The sequence below is a fragment of the Olea europaea genome, chromosome 5, assembly GCF_002742605.1.
Source record: "Olea europaea var. sylvestris chromosome 5, O_europaea_v1, whole genome shotgun sequence".
In the NCBI taxonomy this organism is placed as follows: domain Eukaryota; kingdom Viridiplantae; phylum Streptophyta; class Magnoliopsida; order Lamiales; family Oleaceae; genus Olea; species Olea europaea.
In genome coordinates, this window is record NC_036241.1 from 9,903,369 (window position 1) to 9,924,300 (window position 20,932).

A 20,932-nucleotide genomic window follows, 5' to 3' on the forward strand; every position below is an offset into this window, starting at 1 on the left:
AAAAAATAAAATATTTTACGCTAATCAGTTTTTTTTTTTTTTTTTTTTAAAGGGTAAAAATGAAATAAATTCTTTTGACTTCATTACACTTTTCAATATTATTATTATTATTATTGACAAAAGAGTTGAGCCCCTGCTCAATTTACCCCCACCAATGGACGAGCTAGTGGAGCGAGTCGAACACAAATTTTTGAAAATAAATTGTCTCGTTGATGGGCTAGGCCGAGCAACATGATTCAACCCACTTAACACTCGTAAACCAATGTAATAATGAATATTGCATGGCAGACCATAAACACGAACCATGTTAATGGAAAGTTTTTTCATCAATCGCCAAAACAACAAAAACAATGAATATTGGTTTTGTAACAAATGTATTGAATTCTAATTAATATTTTTGTCCAAAATTATAAAACTAGATAAGCTTACCTGAGAACGATTAATGGCTTCTAGATGTCACGTTGAACGTAAATTTTTCTACTTAGAAGCTTTTTCCTTCTTCAATCAAAGGCCGATTGTGTTACATCCAAATCAAGGAAGTTCTTAACTACCTTATTTATTACTTCCTTTTCAGTTTTTATTAGATTTTTACACAAAAAAATTAATTAATTAATTAAAATTACCTTCTTATCTTGTTATTTTGTAATATAGTACAATTCCAACGTGTAGAAGCCCTCTTTTACTTTGGATTGCCATTTCTCTGTTCTTGTGCTGTAAAATTAATCTATAGTAGGTAATTCTTATATCTCAATTTAGAACGAAGATAAAGGAGCCCCCCCCCCCCCCCCCCCCGCCCAAACAAAAAAAAAAAACAATTACGGGCAACATAAACCTCCTTTTATATGCAATTTTCCTAATTTTTGTCCACTACAACAACAAACAATCTTTATTCTTAATAAATTCAAAGTTGTTAATAAACAAAACAAAACTATTATTCATATTTTTCTGCAAAATCAAAGGAATAGAATAAAATAAAAAATAAAAACTTAAAATGATACAAAATAATTCAAGTGGTTCATATTTTGTTGTATTCATTAAACAAACTCCGAATCACATTTTACTACAAAGATCTAGAGTTCATAAATACTAACTATTTATCTGTTAGCAATGTATGCCCATAAAATATGAAGATCAAATATATGATTAAGGCATTCACTGCATACTTTTACGTTCACACTCACATGCATTATTATCTTAAGCTATTTGTCCATGTCCACAGTTCGACGCTCTATAAATGTGGCTGGTTTTAGATGGATTAGGTTACTTTCTCTTGATGTTCAGAAATCTACTCTTGTAATTGATTAGGAGGAATTGCCACTAGATATTATGCATCATTCCTGTTTCTACTGATTTGTTACTTTCCCTTTCAGGCACTTCTTTTTCAGAGCAATGTTGTTCGTATATGGCAGCATCCTCAATCAGAGATACAATTACTTCGGATAAATTTTTGCATAAGCTCGTCACTGGATTTATCAAGTATGAAGTATCACATGGTTACCTGTTATTTCTTGTTGAAGACAAGAGTAATTCTTTTTTATTTCTTGTATATACATCAAGCTTCTACAACTCTTCAATTTATAATACAAGTGGGAAAAAAAAGGAAGAAAATATCCTAAATTAGGAGACTTGGAAATTACCAAGATTAATCAAGCTAGTTATGGAAAAATAATCTAAATATGGTATACAAGTAAATCAAATAAAATCTTTAAGATTTTTCTTCACTCCCCCTCAAGTTAGATGGTAAATGTTAACCATATCCAACTTGCAAATGAGATCTTCAAAACTTTGTCACAGTAATCCTTTGGTAAACATATCCGCAGTTTGCTCTTTTGTCGAAACATAGGTTAAGCAAATAACTCGAATCTCAACCTTTTCTTTAATGAAGTGTCTATCCACTTCAATGTGTTTGATTCGATCATGATGAACTAGATTAAGAGAAATATTGATGGCCGTTTCGTTATCACGATAGAGTTTGAAAGTTTCACCGTGGCTTGTAATTCTTCCAAGAGCTTCTTTAACTATAGTCCTTCGCATATTCCTTGGGCAACTGCTCTAAACTCCACTTCAGCACTACTTCTTGCCATTACATTCTATTTTTTACTTCTCCACGTTACCAAGTTTTCCCATACAAAAGTACAATAACTGGTAGTTGATCTTCTATCATTTGTTGAACCTGCCTAATCTACATCTGTGAATACCTTTCAGATATCTGAGGATTTTGTATACTGCTTCCATATGAATTTCTTTTGATGAATGCATATGTTGGCTTACCGCACTTACTGCAAAAGCAATGCATGGTCTGGTTTGAGATAGGTAGATTAATTTTCCAACTAGTCGTTGATATCTACCCGTTTCAACTGGGTTTCCACTATCCCTTGTTCTCTTTTCTATATCAATAGGTGTGTCGCATGGCTTGCATCCAAGTATGCCTATTTCAATCAACAGATCATAGATATATTTTTCGTTATGACACGCTATACCTTTTTTTTGACCTTGCCACTTCCATTCCTAAAAAATACCTCATTTGTCCTAGGTCATTCACTTCAAATTTGGTTGCTAGACTTCCCTTGAGTCTTTCCATCTCAATTGTGTTATCTCCAGTTAAGATTATATCATCCACATATACGATTAGAATGGTCTTCTTCCCATTTTTGCTTGGTGGAAGAAAATAGTATGATCTGATTGCCCTTGTTGATAACCTTAGCCTTGCAACACCTTTGCATATCTATCGAACTATGCTCTAGGTGATTATTTGAGACCAAACAATGATTTTTTGAGTTTACAGACTCGATTTTCCCCTTCACTTTTACAAAATACTAGTGGTAAGGTCATAAAGGCCTCTTATTCTAGTCCCCCATTGAGAAATACATTGTTTATGTCTAGTTGTTGATGAGGCCGGTCCAGGTTAACTGTCAAAGATAATAGGACCCAAATTGTATTTAACTTTGCCATTGGTGCGAACATTTCTGTGTAGTCGATGCCATATGTTTGCGTATATCTTTTGGCAACAAGACAAGCTTTATACCGTTCTATTGAACCATTGGCTTTGTACTTCACATTAAAAACTCATTTGCAACCTATAGGCTTCTTTCTTTTGGGCAGATCAATAACTTTTCATGTATCATTTTTTTTCTAAGGCCTACATTTCCTCCTTTATTGCTTCCCTCCATTTTGGAACTTTCAATGCTTTTTGAATACTCCTAAAAAATTTCTGTACTATCAAGATTAGATGTAAAGTATGAAAATCAATAGATAGATCTTTATAAAATATAAATTTCAAGATAGGGTGGAGAGTACATGATCGAGTTTATTTTCTGAATGCAATAGGTAGATCTATATCTAAATGTTCAGGCTCATAAGACTTATGAACATTTGGAGCTATCATCAATCCCAATTCTCTTGGTGCTTTCGATGTGCGATTTTCCTTTGGTTTTGGCTTTCTTGAGTAAACTATCATCTCCCTGTCATTTTGTTTTTTCTATATCTCTCCCTAAGAGTCTCCTCTACGCATGGCATGTTAGAACAGGGTATTATGACAGGTTCAATGATTTTGGTAGGCTCGAAAGAGATATCAAAGTCTAGGAACCAATCTTTACTCAAATTCTCCCTCTAAATAAAGGTTTTTTTGGAGATAAGGTGTCTACTCGAAGAATGTAACATCAAGGCTAACAAATGTTTTCTTTGAGACTGGATCAAAGCATTTATTAACCGTTTGAGTGGGTGCATATCCAATGAGAATACATTTAATTGCATGAGAATCCAGTTTGCTTCGATGATGATGATGAATGTGAACGGATATAGTACAGCCAATCACTTTAAGGGAGATGTTTGTATTTAGTCAAGAATTGGGGAAGAATTTTTGAAGCCTTTGATTAGGTGATTCAAAAGATAGGAATCGGCTGGGCATTCAATTAATAAGATAGGTTGGTGTTAGAAAAGCATCTCCTTACAACATTTTTAGCATATTTCTGGTGAATAGCAAAGTACGAGCAACATCAAGAAGGTGTTGATTTTTTCATTCGGCAATTCTATTTTGTTGTAGAGTGTCAATGCAATTTTAAAGTTATAGACTCGGAGATATGAATACTCCATTTTCTTGTGACAGATGAGAGTGATTCATTTGCTATCTTAACTTTGATATTGCCAGCATAAGGTGAGTATGAATATAACAAATGGTAAAAGTTCGTCATATGATCGGAAGCACCTGAGTCAATTATCTATGTAGTTTTATATTTTGAGGATATATTTAAGCTTTCCAAAAACTACCTTTGTGGGCTAATGAGTTCGAAGAACTGTGTGCAAAAAGTTTGGAGACTAGAAAAATCTGGTAGAGTTGTTCTAATTGCTCACTGTTGAATGCTCCATTTTTCATTTCTTTGGATGTCCTTATTTGATCGATTGAAACTTGATAGACACAATTTTTAACATTTTATCTTGGTTTCCAATCAGTAGGCTTCCAATGTATATCCTAACAGGTATCTTCTTTGTGTCCCAGTTCGTGATAGTGTTCACACCAAGGTCATTCCTTTTGTTGTTTTTGGCCCAATCCATGTGTTGCTCCCTGTGATAAATTTGTTAGTCCAGGTCCAAATCATGTAGGCCAAAACTTAGAAGGCCCAATAGCTCCAAAGTTGCCAAATCCAGAAAAGGGCCCAAACTTATTCATTTCAGGCCCAAGTTTATTCCTTTTTGGTCCACGTGATATGTTCCTAAACTTTGGCCCATACGATGATGGCCAATTTTCATACCCAGTAGATCCAATTCTGATCAACAGAAGTGCCGACATCTCTACATATCCAGCTATCCCAGTCTTCATCATCACTTTCTGACGATTTTCTTCTCTTCGTACTTCAGTGAAGACTTTGTTGAAAAATAATAGCAAATAATAGTGTTACCATAATTTATATTTGGCCAGAATAACGACGTTCGGATGGTTTTGAACAGTCGAGGCAAGAGTTCGACTCTTTCTCCTTAAAACGATAATGCTCCGCACTGGTACTAACGGTATTGCAGGATTCGTTTCCCAAGATACAACGACCTCATCTTGTAATAGTAGTACTCCAAATTACAAGACCCGACGAACCCGTAAAGTTTAGATCCCTCCACACACACTGGATGAGTGAAATGCACGAAAAGTAATTTTTGAGGATTGAATTATAAGAACAGAAATTATGCAAGGACAAAGGGATAATTTCGGGAGAGTAGACAATCAATTCTGATTTTTGGAATGAATAAAAATCGGGGTATGGGGGCCTATTTATAGATGTTGAAAGGTTGTGTCCTAATAACACAACTGCCGAAAAGTTGTGTCCAAAAGACACAAATGGTTTGGACAGTCACCCGTGACCCGTGACCGTGTCGTGCCGGTCGGTCGGACGGACGACGGTGGCGGCGCGCGCGTGTGGACTTTGGCTTAACCTACTAGCATATATGTTCTCTCCCCTTCAAAGACTATTGGTACCCCTTGGAGCCCAAACCCAAGTCCCAAACTTGAGCTATATAAGGTGGTTTATATTCTTCTAGTATAAGGTGGTTTATATTCTTCTAGTTTTCCTATGTGAGATTGGTATTTTCCAATTTTCCACCTATTTTATTTCAACATCAAGTGGGCATCTTTTGGCCTTAATTTCTCATTCACCCTAAATTGGTTTTGAGAAAATAAATATATCATATTAATCTACTCATGGAATAGAACATATTTGGCCAAAGAAATCTTATTATCGATTAACGGGACCCACCAAATTAATTGGTCAAAAGTTGGTCAAACCAACTAATTAAAATCAATTTTTCCAACAATCCCCCACATGAATGGAAATTAATGCAATAGACTATGCAAACCCTATAGAGAGATCAGGCGGAATGTTATCGCATCTGGATAGGTACCTTATGGGTTTGAACCTTTCGTAATAGAAGACTATCGGATTTACTTGGCTAATCAGTGAACGCGGTGTCTTGAACTGTCAGCCGTTTTTGTAAATGAAAACAATAGTATCAACACAATAACCTTCCTAACATTTTCGAGTTCTCACTGTTGTGTTCATTTTGGCCCTGAACAACTCTTGGATTTCATAAGTGCTTTAGAGAATTCAAGCCTTTGAAACATTATCATAGAAGCGGCCACACTTCTCACTTGTATAGGTGATCTCCTATTAAGAGTACCTGCCGTACTCCACTTAGGTAGTCCAAGATATAGGAATCATTAAAAGTATAACTTAACCTAAAACTTTCTGCAGATAGCACTTCCTTATCATAGGAATAGGTAGGAGTTAACTCCGAAGTGCTTATTGAATCTTCATAACTTAGTTGTCCCATTGAACCAAGATTTTGGGATCTCCAGTCAGCAAGGTTGGGTTACCATTACAAAGATTCTTATGTAGTAGGCTTTAAGCTCATTCCCCTTGATAGGCAGTATACTTGATCTCTTGGTAAGCCTTTGGTAAGCGGATCTGCCAGATTTTCTCTAGACTTTACATAACTATGGAAATAATATCATTTGAGATCAACTGCTTAACTGTATTATGTCTTCGACGTATATGTCGAGACTTACCATTATACATACTACTTTGTGCTCTACCGATAACGGACTAACTATCACAATGTATACTAATTGCAGGCACAAGCTTAGGCCAACATGAAATATCCTCTAAAAAATTTCAAAGCCATTATGCTTCCTCTCCAACTTTATCTAAACCTATGAATTCAGATTCCATTGTGGATCGAGTTATACATGTTTGTTTAGAGGATTTCCAAGATACATCCGCACCACCAATGGTAAAAACATACCCACAAGTGGATTTTGAGTCTTTTGTAGCTGATATCCAATTAGCATCATTGTATCCTTCTAATACAGCTGGATATCTCGTATAAAGTAATCCAACATTAGAGGTGTATCGTAGATATCTTAGAACCCTTACCAGTGCTTTCCAATGGTCATTATTTGGGTTATTTGTATATCTACTAAGTTTGTTTACTGCATATGCAATATCCGGACGAGTGCAGTTTGTAATATATATTAGACTGCCTATTATCCGAGAGTATTCTAATTGAGATACGGGTTCGCCTTTATGTTTTGCCAAATGTAGACTTAAATCTACTGATATTTTAACTGGACTTTCATCATACATATTAAACCTTTTAAGTACAGTCTCAATATAGTGAGATTGAGACATTACAAGTCCCTCAGATGTTTTAAGAATTTTAATTCCTAATATTGCATCTGCAATACCCATATCTTTCATGTCAAAATATTTTGTCAACATTTTCTTGGCATTTGTTATCATATCATAACTACTACCCACAATTAACATGTCATCAACGTATAGACATACAATTACATATGCATTAGGTGTGGTTTTAATATAAACACATTTATCACATTCGTTAATCTTAAAACCATTTGACAACATAGTTTTGTCAAATTTTGCATGCCATTGTTTTGGCGCTTGTTTTAGTCCATATAATGACTTGACGAGTCTACACACCTTTTTCTCCTGTCCAGGAGCGATGAACCCTTCGAGTTGTTCCATGTAAATTTCTTCTTCTAGCTCACCATTTAAGAAAGTTGTTTTGACGTCCATCTGATGGATTTCCAAATTATGCAATGCTGCGATTGCAATTAATACTCTAATTGATGTTATCATTGTCACAGGTGAGTATGTATCAAAAAAATCAAGGACTTCTCTTTGTTTGAATCCTTTAGCTACCAATCTGGCCTTGTATTTATCAACTGATCCATTAGTCTTTAATTTTCTTTTGAAAATCCATTTACAACCTAATGGTTTATTACCAGGTGGGAGATCTACCAATTCCCAGGTATGATTCTGCATAATAAAATCAATTTCACTATTGATAGCCTCTTTCCAGAATGGAGTTTCTGGACTAGCCATTGCTTCATTAAATGTCCTAGGCTCATTTTCTAACATATAAGTTAAAAAATCTGGACCAAAAGATGTAGATGTTTTGGTTCTTTTGCTGCGTCTTGGTTCTTCATCACTTTGAGGATTACTAATTTCAGAATCATAAGTTTATTTTTGCGGGCTTATTTCTTTTCTATCTTTACAAGGAAACTTGTCCTCAAAAAATACAGCATTCCTAAATTCAATGATAGTATTTTCATGTATATTCGGAATGTCAGACTTATGTACGAGGAACCGATAAGCACTACTGTTATTAGCATATCCAATGAATATGCAATCGATAGTTTTAGACCCTATTTTAATTTGTTTAGGCTTTGGTATTTGTACCTTAGCCAAACACCCCCACACTTTTAAGTATTTGTACGAAGGTTTATGACATTTTCATACCTCATAAGGAGTTTCGTTCCTACCTTTGTGTGGTACTTTATTTAGAATGTGGTTAGCTGAGAGAATTGCTTCCCCCCACACAGAAAATTCAGGGAAGAAAAAATTAATAACATAAAATATATTATTATTATAATAATAAAATAATATAATTAAATGTTATTTTACCAAATAATATATATCAGCTTGGCCCAAGCCCAAGACCCACGACCCGTGACTCGTGACATTGCCGAGCCGAGCAGGCCGGTCGGACGGACGGACGGCGGCGGCGGCGCGTGCGTGTGGGCTTTGGCTTAACCTACTAGCATATAGGTTCTCTCCCCTTCAAAGATTATTGGTACCCCTTGGGGCCCAAACCCAAATCCCAAACTTGAGCTATATAAGGTGGTTTATATTCTTCTAGTATAAGGTGGTTTATATTCTTCTAGTTTTCCTATGTGGAATTGGTATTTTCCAATTTTCCACCTATTTTATTTCAACATCAAGTAGGCATCTTTTGGCCTTAATTTCTCATTCACCCTAAATTGGTTTTGAGAAAATAAATATATCATATTAATCTACTCATGGAGTAGAATACATTCGGCCAAAGAAATCTTATTACCGATTAACGGGACCCATTAAATTAATTGGTCAAAAGTTGGTCAAACCAACTAATTAAAACCAATTTTTCCAACAGACTTCGCATGTTGAGGGCAGTGGCCGTCGACCCAGAATTCTTCCTCTTACATCGTCAAGTTTGAGGTTGAGGCCAGCAAAGAATTCGTAAACCCGTTCATTTTCGACCTTCTTCCTGTACTTGATACTATCTCTAGCACATTCCCATTCTTCTTCACCGCTGAGATCGAGTTTTTACCACAAAGAGGTCATTTCCAGGTAGTAATCCGTAACGTCCCTCTTTTCTTGTTTGGTTTGCCACAGCCTCGTTTTGATTTCAAAGATTTAGAATGAGTTTTCTGAGTCTGAATACATTTCCTTGACAGCTTCCCATATGTCTTTTGCCATTGGTAGGGAGAGATACGTTTTTCCAATAGACGGCTTCATCGAATTCAACAACCACGCCATGACCATCGAGTTTTCAGACTTCCATTTTCGCAAGAGAACAGAATCAATTGGCTTCTTAGCTTCTCCAGTTAGGTAACTGAGCTTTCCTTTGCCCTCGATTACCAACTTAATTGATTACGCCCACTCCCTGAAATTTCTTCCATTCAACTTCTCTTCCGTTAATTGAAAAGAAATATTTTCTCCTCCAGTCCAGTTTATCACAGAATTGATTTTTGCCTCATTGTAAGAGGAGTCGGACGACATTGAGCTGTTGACGGGGACTTCCGTCATTCTTTCCACGGCTCTGATACCATGAAGACATGAATAATTCTTTTTCATTTCTTGTATATACATCAAGCTTCTACAACTCTTTAATTTATAATACAAGTGGGAAAAAAAAGGAAGAAAATTTCCTAAATTAGGAGACTTGGAAATTATCGAGATTACATCAAGCTAGTTATTGAAAAACAATCTATATATATGGTATACAAGTAAATCAAATAAAATCTTCAAGATTTTTCTTCACTTGTATATTGCAGGTTGGTACTATTTGTTTTTTGTGATGTTCTGTGTAGTGGTTAGCTGAGGAGCCTCTGGCCAAAGTAGTCATATTTAGATTACAGGCTAGGAAACTGGTGTTTTTTATGCTCTCTCTCATGACTTTTGTCTTTCAATTTGTCCATAATGATGTACAAAATGCTTATAATATTTGATGGTTTCCAAAATGCTTGATGTTAATTTATGATCTATAAGAGTTCTCTTATAAAATGTAAGCTTCGGCCTGTGGCGGGTTGGAAGAATGTGGCTGAATTTTTTCTTATTTTGTTGGCTGCAGGTTTTCTGTGGTTTTTTCTGACACTAAAGAAGAAGATGTATAAGTATCAATTTGGACAATACTCTTGGACTCATATGATTCTGATTGTGGTATTTACCCAGTCCTTTTTTTACTGTGGCAAATGTTTTTGAAGGAATATTCTGGTAACATAACTTTGAGACTCTATTTGGTTTTATTAATTAATTAGAATACTAGTTCTTGGTCTACTACGTCTTTGCATTCATGCTATTTAACATCGTCGTTTGTACCACTTTAACTATATTGTTCTATGCTTCTCTTGTTCTCGGTACTTTAACATGTTTGCAACTGGTCCAGTCAATAAAATAGACTATAGCAAATTTCAAGTTTTATTCCCTCCCATTGGGTGCATAGACTATGAATCTTATCTGAAATAAAAATATTATAAGCTAAGTTCATTTGCTACTCGCCAAGTTAAAAACATTTATTCTCTTTAACTGTAGTTTAGCCTGTTGGTTATGACCCAAATTAGAAAAAAAATTGTTTCCTTATTTTCACATGGAAAATATTGTTTCCTTATTTTGTGATTTTATTGGAAATATATTATTTCCATCTTTATGGTATGGTATGTACCTGTAAATCATGGTATCTTCTTCCAGTTTAGTTCAATACATTATTGTTGTGTCTATAATTTCTCTTCATATTGTCAGTTAATATACATCGTTCCTCTACAATTAACTCTCTTTGTTCTTATTTATTTTTAATCTCGTTTCTTGTTGTAATCTTTATTACTATATATTTTGTCATTAATCTTATTCATTACAATTTCTTTAGGTCCAACAATTGGTAATAGAGTTAGGCTGCAGGTTCTTCGTGATTTGATTCAGATTTTTTTAGAAATGGCTACATTGAAATATGATATTCTGTTATTGGATCGTAATACAAGATTTTCTTTGCGGCAAGTAAAGATAAGGACTATTCTTGCGCAGTTGGATTTGGAAGAAATGTAGCTGAGTTTTGAGAAGATGCCAGCTAATTAGACAACGGAGGGATGAAAAGGCTTTATTGCAGATTTATCTTCATTTATCCAAGAATATTCTACATGACGTCTTGAAGGAGAAAACAATAGATGTTTTATGGTTGAAACTAGAGCAATTATGCATGACTAAAAGTCTCACTAACAAACTGGCTCTAAAGTGAAAGCTGTATTCCCATCGCATGACGGAATGAGGTTTATTGGAAGACCACATTGCTGTGTTTAATGAAATAGTTGCAGATTTAGAGACATTGGAGATTAAGTATGATGATGAGGACTGGCCTTGATCTTGTTGTGTTCACTGCCCACCTCTTACTTGTCATTTGGGATGCTATTTTGTACAGTCATGATATTTGACCATTGAGGATGTCTATGATGCTCTGTTATCAAAGGAGAAGATGAAGCATTTGGTTGGAGTTACAACAAGGGATGAGGAAGCTCTATTAGCTCATGGTGATCGACAGAGGGATAGATCGAGGACGAATTTCAGCAATTTGTACTACTTCTACTGTAGGAGGAAAGGACACATTAAGAAAGATTGCAATAAGTTGCAGGCTAAAGGTAATTTAACAGCAAATCATAGGAGATAATCATGCAATTTGGATGAGACTAATGTTAGCAAGGATTTTTCGGATGGCGGTAATGTAATGTTTACCGTGGTATTTGACTTAAAGTCTAAGCTTAACGAGGAGTAGATTCTCGATTCGGCATGTTCACATCATATGTGTTCCAATCGAAATTTCTTTTGGACATATAAGGCTGTCAAGCAAGGTAGAGTTGTGATGAAAAACAACCAGTCTTACTGTGTTGCTGGAATCGATCAAATCAGATTGAGGTTCCATGATGGACGGTCAAAATAATTGATTAGGTTCGACATGTTCCAGACTTGAAGAGGAATCTCATCTCCCTGAGTACCCTGGAATCAAAAGGGTATAAATTCTATGCTAGAGGTGGAATTTTAAAGATCCGAAAGGGGTGTCCAGATTGTACTGGAGGGACGAAAGAAGTCTCAGTTGTACATCTTGCAGGGAAGTGCAGAACCATTTAAGAGACATTTGGATAAGTTCAATATGGTGGTGGATATTCAATTTGGTATAGTACCTCTAAAGATGGGCTCTGAGTCGGTTCAGAACATTGCTAAGGAGAGCATTGATGATTCCGTTTTGCCACCAATTTCAGCAGATACACTGTTTTCAATTGCTAGGGTTGGATTCATGTAGCTTAAGTACAGTTGTGTCAGCGATGTCTGTAATACTTTCGGGATCGTTGAAGGTGATAGATCTAGTAAAGGGCCTTCTGCTCAGGCATTTGGTGTGGTTTCTGCTATAGGGTGTGCTTTGACCCTATTTGGTCAACAGTAATTCCTTGGTGAAATTTCGGAATCTCGGGAGTGGGGTTCGGGTGTCGCTTGTGGACGCTGAGCAAAAGAAGATTTTTTTTTGTGATAGAGAGTTTTGGTTACTGTTTTGAAGAGTTCGATTATTTCCATATAGTTGGACATATTTTTCCAGGTGGAAAAATTTTGGAACTCTGCTAGTTACACCGAAAATTAGTTCAAAGTGGAGATTGTTGTGCTTATGACTCAAATTAGGCAAAAAAAATTTGTTTCCTTATTTTCACATGATTTTATTGAAAATATATTATTTCCTTTTTCACATTATTTTCATCTTTATGATATGGTATGTACCTATAAATAGTGGTCTCTTCTTTCGGTTTAGTTCAATACATTATTGTCGTGTCTGTAATTTTTCTTCATATTGTCAGTTAATTTGCATTGTTCCTCTACAATTAACTCTCTTTGTTCTTATTTATTTTTAATCTTGTTTTTGGTTGTGATCTTTATTACAATATATTGTGTTATTAATCTCATTCATTACAATCTCTCTAGGTCCAACATAGCCTCTTTTGAAGTTGCTATGTAAGGTTCTTTTGCTGCTTGATTATTTATGTTTTGGTAACTACTACTTTCCTTGTTTTATATTAGTTATAAGGACTGACGCGGCATCTCACATTTACATCCAAATAATTGAATTTGTATAAAGAACTTGAAACTTGGGTTAATAATATTGCAGGTTCATTCTTCCAGCATCACTCATTTCATCAATGATATTGCTACTAACTTTTTCAGATTTTTCTTGGAGAGTACTCCTCTTATCAAGATATGACCTAAGAAAACATGGGAGGGCTTTATTGGAGCATCATTTGCAGCTATTGTCTCCGCATTTGTGGTAAGCAATCTATCTATTTATTTAGCAATAGGTCTAAGTGGTCGAGGCTATATCTTTGGCTTACCAATGTCTATCTTGTCCTTTATTTTTGTGGAATAGTTAATTGGGAATTATGGTCAGTAGCACTTCAAGCATAAACTTTGCCAAAGGTTAGACCAGTATTATTGGATGTCCCTGTTGGTGCCTATCATTAATACATAACCATCTTATTTTCAAGAAAAATAGAAGTGAGATGGCGATAAATTTAAGATTGGTGATAAATGCTTTGTAAAAATTGTGGCGATATATATACTTTCACTTGTTTATGCAGCTTGCAAATATATTGGGTCTTTTTCAGTGGTTAACATGTCCTAGAAAGGTGACGTTTGGTACCTCATGCCTAATAACCTTTTTATATCTAGTTATGTTTGTTTCTAAGGAAGTTAAATTATACAGTGATCTGTGATATGCAGGATTTATCAACTGGCTGGCTTCATTGTGATCCTGGCTCACTGTTTAAGCCATATTATTTTACTATCCCTCAATGATTTCCTCAATGGGCAATTGGTATTTCTATCTGCCCAGGGTTATCCATGTATCTTCTTCTCTAAAAGTTTCTATATTGATAAAATTGACTTTTCTGTGCATGAAAGTATCTTATGCATCGCAAGTTAATGACGCTTGTTTTTTAAGATTTATAATTAGGAATTATATAACTATTGATCCTTTCTATCTTGTTAAAACTTTGTAAAAAGAATCTTTCCTGAAAGTTATGTTCCATTCTCTTAACTTCATTCCATACTAATTTCTCTCCTCGCTTTGCAAAGGAATAAATGAAGTACTTCTATTGCACATACTCATTTACTTGGTCGTATCATTTTCTTTTGTTGTGGTGACATGAAGATCATACATATGCCATTTTTATAGCTGTTATATTGAGAAATAAATCCCAAATTTAAAAGAGCTTCAAAAATGAAAATCTTAATAAAAACTCACTTTTCATTTCCCCTACCTTTTGGAGATTGGAACCAATGTCTCCAATATCTCATAATTATCAACCAATCGTAACTCGTTGTATAGCGTGAATACTGTTGACCTCGAAGAATGTACCTCCAATATGGCCAATAGATCCCAAGACCTCTCACATCCAAACAAGCCATATTCCTGCACACTGGGACAAACAGTTAACCACACGCGGCCTTCTCTTGTGGGAGTGGAGCCGGTCGCACGCACTCCGACGGTCAAGTCAACTTGGAAAGAAGTATATGAGTGTGGGAGGGCTTATAATGTGAGCTCTTAATGTAAATGGGGGCGGTATTGGGGTAAAATAAAGATTATATAGAGCAAAGTTATAGTATCACAGTCTAAACTTGGATTACCTCTGGAATGACATCAAATGTGAGCTTTTATAGTGTGAGATAATGAGTGAGGCGTTAGATGAGAAGACGTGTGGCCTCATCCAAGTGGGTATAACTTTCCATCATGGGCAACAATCAATCCCGAACTATTAATGCTAGTACCAACTCTTCTTCCATAAGTTGTAGCCTATGGCAGTAGACTTGACCAAGTAGGTTAGCTATGGCGGCGGTGCCTGGGAGTTGTCACTTCAGTCACTTTAATAGATCCGTTTCTAAAGATTCCTGCCAGTTCTTTAGTTTCCTTTAGCCTCATCCACTGCCTAAGAGTTCGACCATAACATGGGTTCGGCCACCACATAAGTTCGTCCTACGGGGGTTAGATCGCGGATTTTTGCCACCTGGTTTGCTTACGTGGGGCCGACTGTCGATGATGTGGCCTATGTCCTGAATGGCATAATAGTAGTCCCCGAAGTCCAGGTATGGATATTCATATAATGCGTGGACTTGAAAGTTAGGAGAAAGAAAAAGATTGTGGAATACCACAGAGTCCTCGAAGTCCAGGGATGGATATTCATATGATGCGTGGACTTGAAAGTTAGAAGAAAGAAAAAAGTGTGGAATATCGCATAAATCATGCAAGTAGGAGTGGTAAATGCCTTGTGGAGAGGCGAGCCTATTGAACTTAGTAGAAGCCGTGATGAGACTTCGAGAAGAATATACGATGTCTTGTGGAGAGACGAGCCTGTTGTACTGAGTAGAAGCCGTGATGAGGCTTCAAGAAGAAGAGGCAATGCCTTGTGGAGAGGCAAGCCTGTTTGATGTGAACCCGGATAGCCAAATCGTTATTAAACCCACACAACCCCCAAGAAAGTCAAAAATCAAAGTTAGGACTCAATTCACAAATTTGTGGACCAAACAACCAATAATATATTAAACCATTGACCTTTTGATCACGAAACTTATAAATTTAATCCGAATTTGGATTTAACCCAACCAATTAATGAATCAAACAACCCCAAGGTAACAAATACACAAATGATCTTTTGATTACATAATTAACTGAATCTTACCCGGGTTTTAAACGCCACAAGATCGCAAAATCTTGATAAGTTCGGTTGTTCCACACAATAACAAATATTGGAAGCGAAAAAGTCTCTCGAATTAATTCTAAAAATATCGGAGTCTGAAAAATACAAAGAATGAAATAGTCCTATTTATACTAAACCTAGAAAATAATTAAAAAGGAATTAAAATCCTAAAAACCTATTTTTAAATAAAGTAAAACACGTCCTAAATAACTAAAGATATTAAAAATAGTAGAATCCTAATTAAATAAAAAGACAAATCCTAAAGGACCACAAAACTGTCGACCAACATGGAATTCTATCAATATTTGATAACTTGCACAAAACTGGAACTTTCTGTAAAATTTATTGAAGTGTGGATCACATCACTGTTGACCTTAGTGGAAGCCGTGATGAGGCTTCAAGAAGAAGAGGTGATGTCTGAAGAGACAAGCTTGTTGTACATAGTGAAAGCCATGATGAGGCTTTAAGAAGAAGAGGCGATGCCATGTGAAGAGACGAGCATGTTGTCTTAGTGGAAGCCATGATGAGGCTTCAAGAAGAAAAGGTGATTCCTTGTGGAAAGATGAGCCTGTTGTACTTATTAGAAGCCGTGATGAGGTTTCAAGAAGAGACGGCGATGCCTTGTGGAGAGGCGAGCTTGTTGAACTTAGTCGAAGTCATGATGAGGATTCAAGATGAAAAGGCGATGCCTTGTGGAGAGGGGAGCATGTTTAACTTAGTGGAAGCCATGTTGATTTTTCAAGAAGAAGTTCTGTATGCATGTTATTATGATTTGAAAAAAATGCTAGTACCCAAGATACGACAAGATTGTGGCTTTTACGGCACCCACTTTTCATTTTCTTGTGAGCATTAAATGTGCAATGATGATGCTGGAATAGCTGAAGGAGTTGAGACGATTTCATCAAGAACGTTGATTCAAAACTCTGATGCATGCCTTTCCATTTCAATGTTGTATACGATAGTACAAATGTACGATTGAGATTTATTCGAGAATTAATTCAACGGTAGATTTATCATCTTCCTGCCTATAAAAGGAGTGGGTTAAGTACTTGTCTCCTTTTTCATTTTATGAAAACTTTGGCTTGCGTATTGCGTTTCTATTCCTATAAAATTTCTGTGATCCTCGACCGTTGTTAGGAAATTTCGACGAGTAACTTTGTGCCCTAGGTTTCCAGTGCAACCATATTTGTGTAAGTGAAAATTCGGACTCTTATTTTAAACTGAATTTCTTCAATGGCCTCTTTCTCTAAGAAAAACACTCCCAGGGGGTTTTTGAGAAAACAGATATGGCCCTTATATACGCTAAGGATGGTTTACCCTCACCTATTACAACAAAGAGGATTATGGAGGCGATAGGGGTCTTTATAATGAGTAGATGATACCAGAGGGACCCATTGACTGTCATGTGAGGTGGAGGGCTTTATTATGGTCCTCCTGTGTGAAGGAGAGTAAATTAGATACCTTTCAGGAGAGGTATAGGATCCCTGATACAGTGGAAATGTTTGTGCCGACTCCTGATGAAAGGGCTTGTTATCCTAGGAAGGGGTGTATCGCAATGAGTGAAGCCATATTGGGTGGTGGGATGAAACTACCTTTGTACCCCTTCTTTAGGTATTTACTTAGGCTGTACATCCTAGCTCCAACCCAACTAGTACCGAACGCATGGAGATGGCATTGGGCCTACTTTTTCCATAAAGATGTCACTCTTGGTGAGGATATGCCTCCCATGTTTTCTAAACCCTCTTTCAACCCTGAGCTTCTAGTGTTTGGGAGGACTGTAAGGGGTCGTATTGTATTAACCTTGGGCTTCGCATTCTTCTTTCATCTGGGACACTCCTACGTCGATCAAGAACAAAAAGTCATCATGGTACTGGGTTAGGGGTCGCTAGCAGGCTATGGAGGGGGATGTGGTCCTTGAAATTACTGTGTCAACCCAATACCATGAGTATAGTGAGTTTAATTCCAATTGAGAATTCCTTATATCTTTGTTTACATTGTATGTTTCTAAGTGACCTTTTGTGTAGCTAAAGTGGATTGGTTTGAGCTAAAGCTGTCCGAGTAGGCTATTTTGAGGGCTATATACTAGCATCCATTGGAGAGGAGATTTTTCCAAATCGTTATTAGAAAGAGAAACTCGTTCGTGACCCATCTCCTAATGCCGACCAAGGGTAGGGGCTTCGTCACGTTTCGTTCGATGTTATTTGGTATACTACTAATATAAATTGTTTAATCCTTTTGCAGAGTAACGAGACAGGAAAGAATATGCCAAGCCAGACATGTTCTTTATGAGGTGGCTCACTAAGTATAAGAAAAAGAAACCCATGAGTTCTGGTTCTTCGACCTACAAGAATCAACAGGACAAGCTTGCCCGTCTATCAAAATTGAACCCTCCTCCTCCTCCTCCTCCAAAGAAGAAAGAAGAGGCGAAGGAGAAGGAGAAAACTGAGCCCTCTGGAGGAAGTGAGAAGAAAAGGAGGTTGGTCCTCACGAAGAATAATGGGCCCCCACCGCCCCATAGCAACAGACTATGGTCGATGAATCGCTCAAGAAACCAACTGAGGTAGAGCCAATTTCTGTGATAAAAATAATTTAACCGGATGAGGTAGTTAAGGAAGAAGGGGAACAGGTAAGTTATCCGAAGCTCCACTTCAGAGGGTAAAGCCTAAAACATTTTAGGGACAAATCTGATGAGATTGCCCCTGAGTTGGTGGAGATGCTCCCTGTTGAGGTCCAATCGATGACAAGAGTGTACCACAAATATTGGACTGACAAGTACTCTTCTTACGCTAAAGCCTGTGACACATTGGGCATGGTAGAGGCCAACCTTTCCTTGTAGGCTCGTTTGTAGGGCTTCTTTCTGAATGCCCAGATAGATATGAAGAGGCTGCACAGGGCCAACAGGGAGTTTGAGCATAGGCAATCGAGGTGGAGGCAGAGGCCAAAAGATTCAAAGCTGAGGCTTCTTCTGCTGGCGAGGTTATTGAGGCCTCGGAGATGAAACGAGTTAATTTGGAGTCAGTAATAGAGCAGCTTACTTCTACGAATAATGACTTAAAGATAAAAGTCCATCTGAGCCGATCTGAGGTGAATACCTTAACGAAGACGGTCGAGAATTTTAACGATCTTCAGAAGATGGCTTTCGACAGCCTTGGAGGCAGTTAATAAAGAAAAAGCAGAACTGAAGGCCAAAGTTGATGAGCACACTACTGAGGGTGAAAATTTGAAACAGCAGCTAGAAGGAGTAGAGGATGCAGTGATGAGTGATTTACACTCACTATATTATGTCATTAATTTCATGATTTTGCTATCTTGGAGAGTATTTGAGAAGTGCTAACAAGTGATTTTGGTGTTGTTTTGTAGATTGATGGAAGTGGAGAAAACAAGAGCTAAAAAAGGTCAAAGGAAGGAAATAGGCAAAAGCTAGCGAAATTGGATGAAATGACCAAAACGTAAGAGATCCAAAGTTTGAGGATTAAAATGCAATCAATCAAAAGTCATGTCGAAAAACTTGAAATGAAGATCCGAGAGTTCTAGATGCCAATTGGATGAAGGAAGGTGTCAAAGGGATCAAATTTAGTCGAGATATGATCATAAATCATTTTCCAACCAAAAAGTTTTGCGCCGGAGTTTTGGTCTCACATTTAGACTCATTTTGACATAGAAAACGATCAAATTGGAGAATGATTCTTGAAGCAAAATTGTATTCCTTTGAATTAGCTTTCCAACGCATCTTGAATCGCTTCAATCGGATATCGAACAAAATAGTTATGACAAAAATATTGAAAGCTATCCAGTGCAACCGAAGTAGTCCTCAGCGTCCAGGCGCCATGATGCTGAAATTTTGACAGAAAGTCAACGCCTAGGAGCCCAAATCGCAGCGCGTAGGCGCCGCCGTGCGAGAGTAATTTTTTTAGGTTTTTACCATTCTTTTTCGGCCCAACTCATCTCCAAATCTTTCCCTAAACTCTAAGACATTATAAACACAGAATTGAAGACCTAAATTAGTGGGGAGCCGTACACTAAAAATCTGTGGAATCAAGCCATGCGTTCTTGACATATTGGAGAGAAAACAACAAGAATGGAGATTCAAAGGAGAAATTCAAGAAGATTAACACTAAGAATTGAAGATTGGAAGCATTCATTGGAAGAGGAAGGAGATCTTGGTGCAAGAATTTCATTTTTTCTTCTACATCTTTATTACAAATCCGGTGATGTATTTTAAGACAATTTCCTATTTTTCATCCATTATTATGAGTAGTTAAATTTGATTTTAGGGCGAACAATGTAATCTTTTGGAATCATTTATTTCATGCAATTGAGATTCTAGTGCTTTTATATTTTATGTGTTGAATTTAATGTTGTTCTTAATACATTTAATTACTTGATCACTAATTAGATGATTTGTGAATAATGATTACATAGAGATGCAGATTATTTATTTAGACCACATGTTAAAATCCGGTAAATTGATATAACGTATAGAGATACCTATATTGATTGCTGCGGTCGTGTGTGAATTCTTAGAACCAATGTTTCGTTTAATTAAATTTAATTTGCATAGAGATATAGAATTAAACTAATTAAATAGGCTCAATGAGAACTCGAGAGGGGTAAGTTGAACACAATAGAAGAATTCGACCGAACACTACCTTAAGTTTTATGAATCTTGGTTTATGAAGTAAATGTGACCAATAGGTAAAATTGTTCAGCCCTAACGTCCATATATTGTTTGAATTCTCAATCACTTTTTGTTGCATCCAATCGCATTTTTAAGTCTTTAGAATAAAAATCACATTTAATCATTGTTTTTGTTTATTTTTGTCAAATAGAAGTTAGAAATAATAAATTGGGCATTAAAAGTACAGTCCTCGTGGGAACGATAATCTGGACTCAAAAGGTCCACTTTACTACTTGTTACGATCCGTTACTTGCGGGATAAAATCGACAACAAGTTTTTGGCACCGTTGCCGGAGACTGTTTCTTTTAGTCTTAATTTATTTTTTTTATTTTTTTATTTTGACTGTTATTTGATTTGTTTATTTTTCTTTTAATTACAGAAAATTGTGTTCGTTGTATGCTCCGTGCCCAATGCGACGATCTTGAACCGTT

At 36.4% G+C, this 20,932-nt stretch overlaps 1 pseudogene; it reads left to right on the forward strand.

Moving 5' to 3' along the window:
* The first annotated feature begins 1,234 nt into the window (after positions 1–1,234).
* LOC111394219 overlaps positions 1,235–20,932 on the forward strand; it is a 37,251-nt pseudogene continuing 17,553 nt past the window's right edge.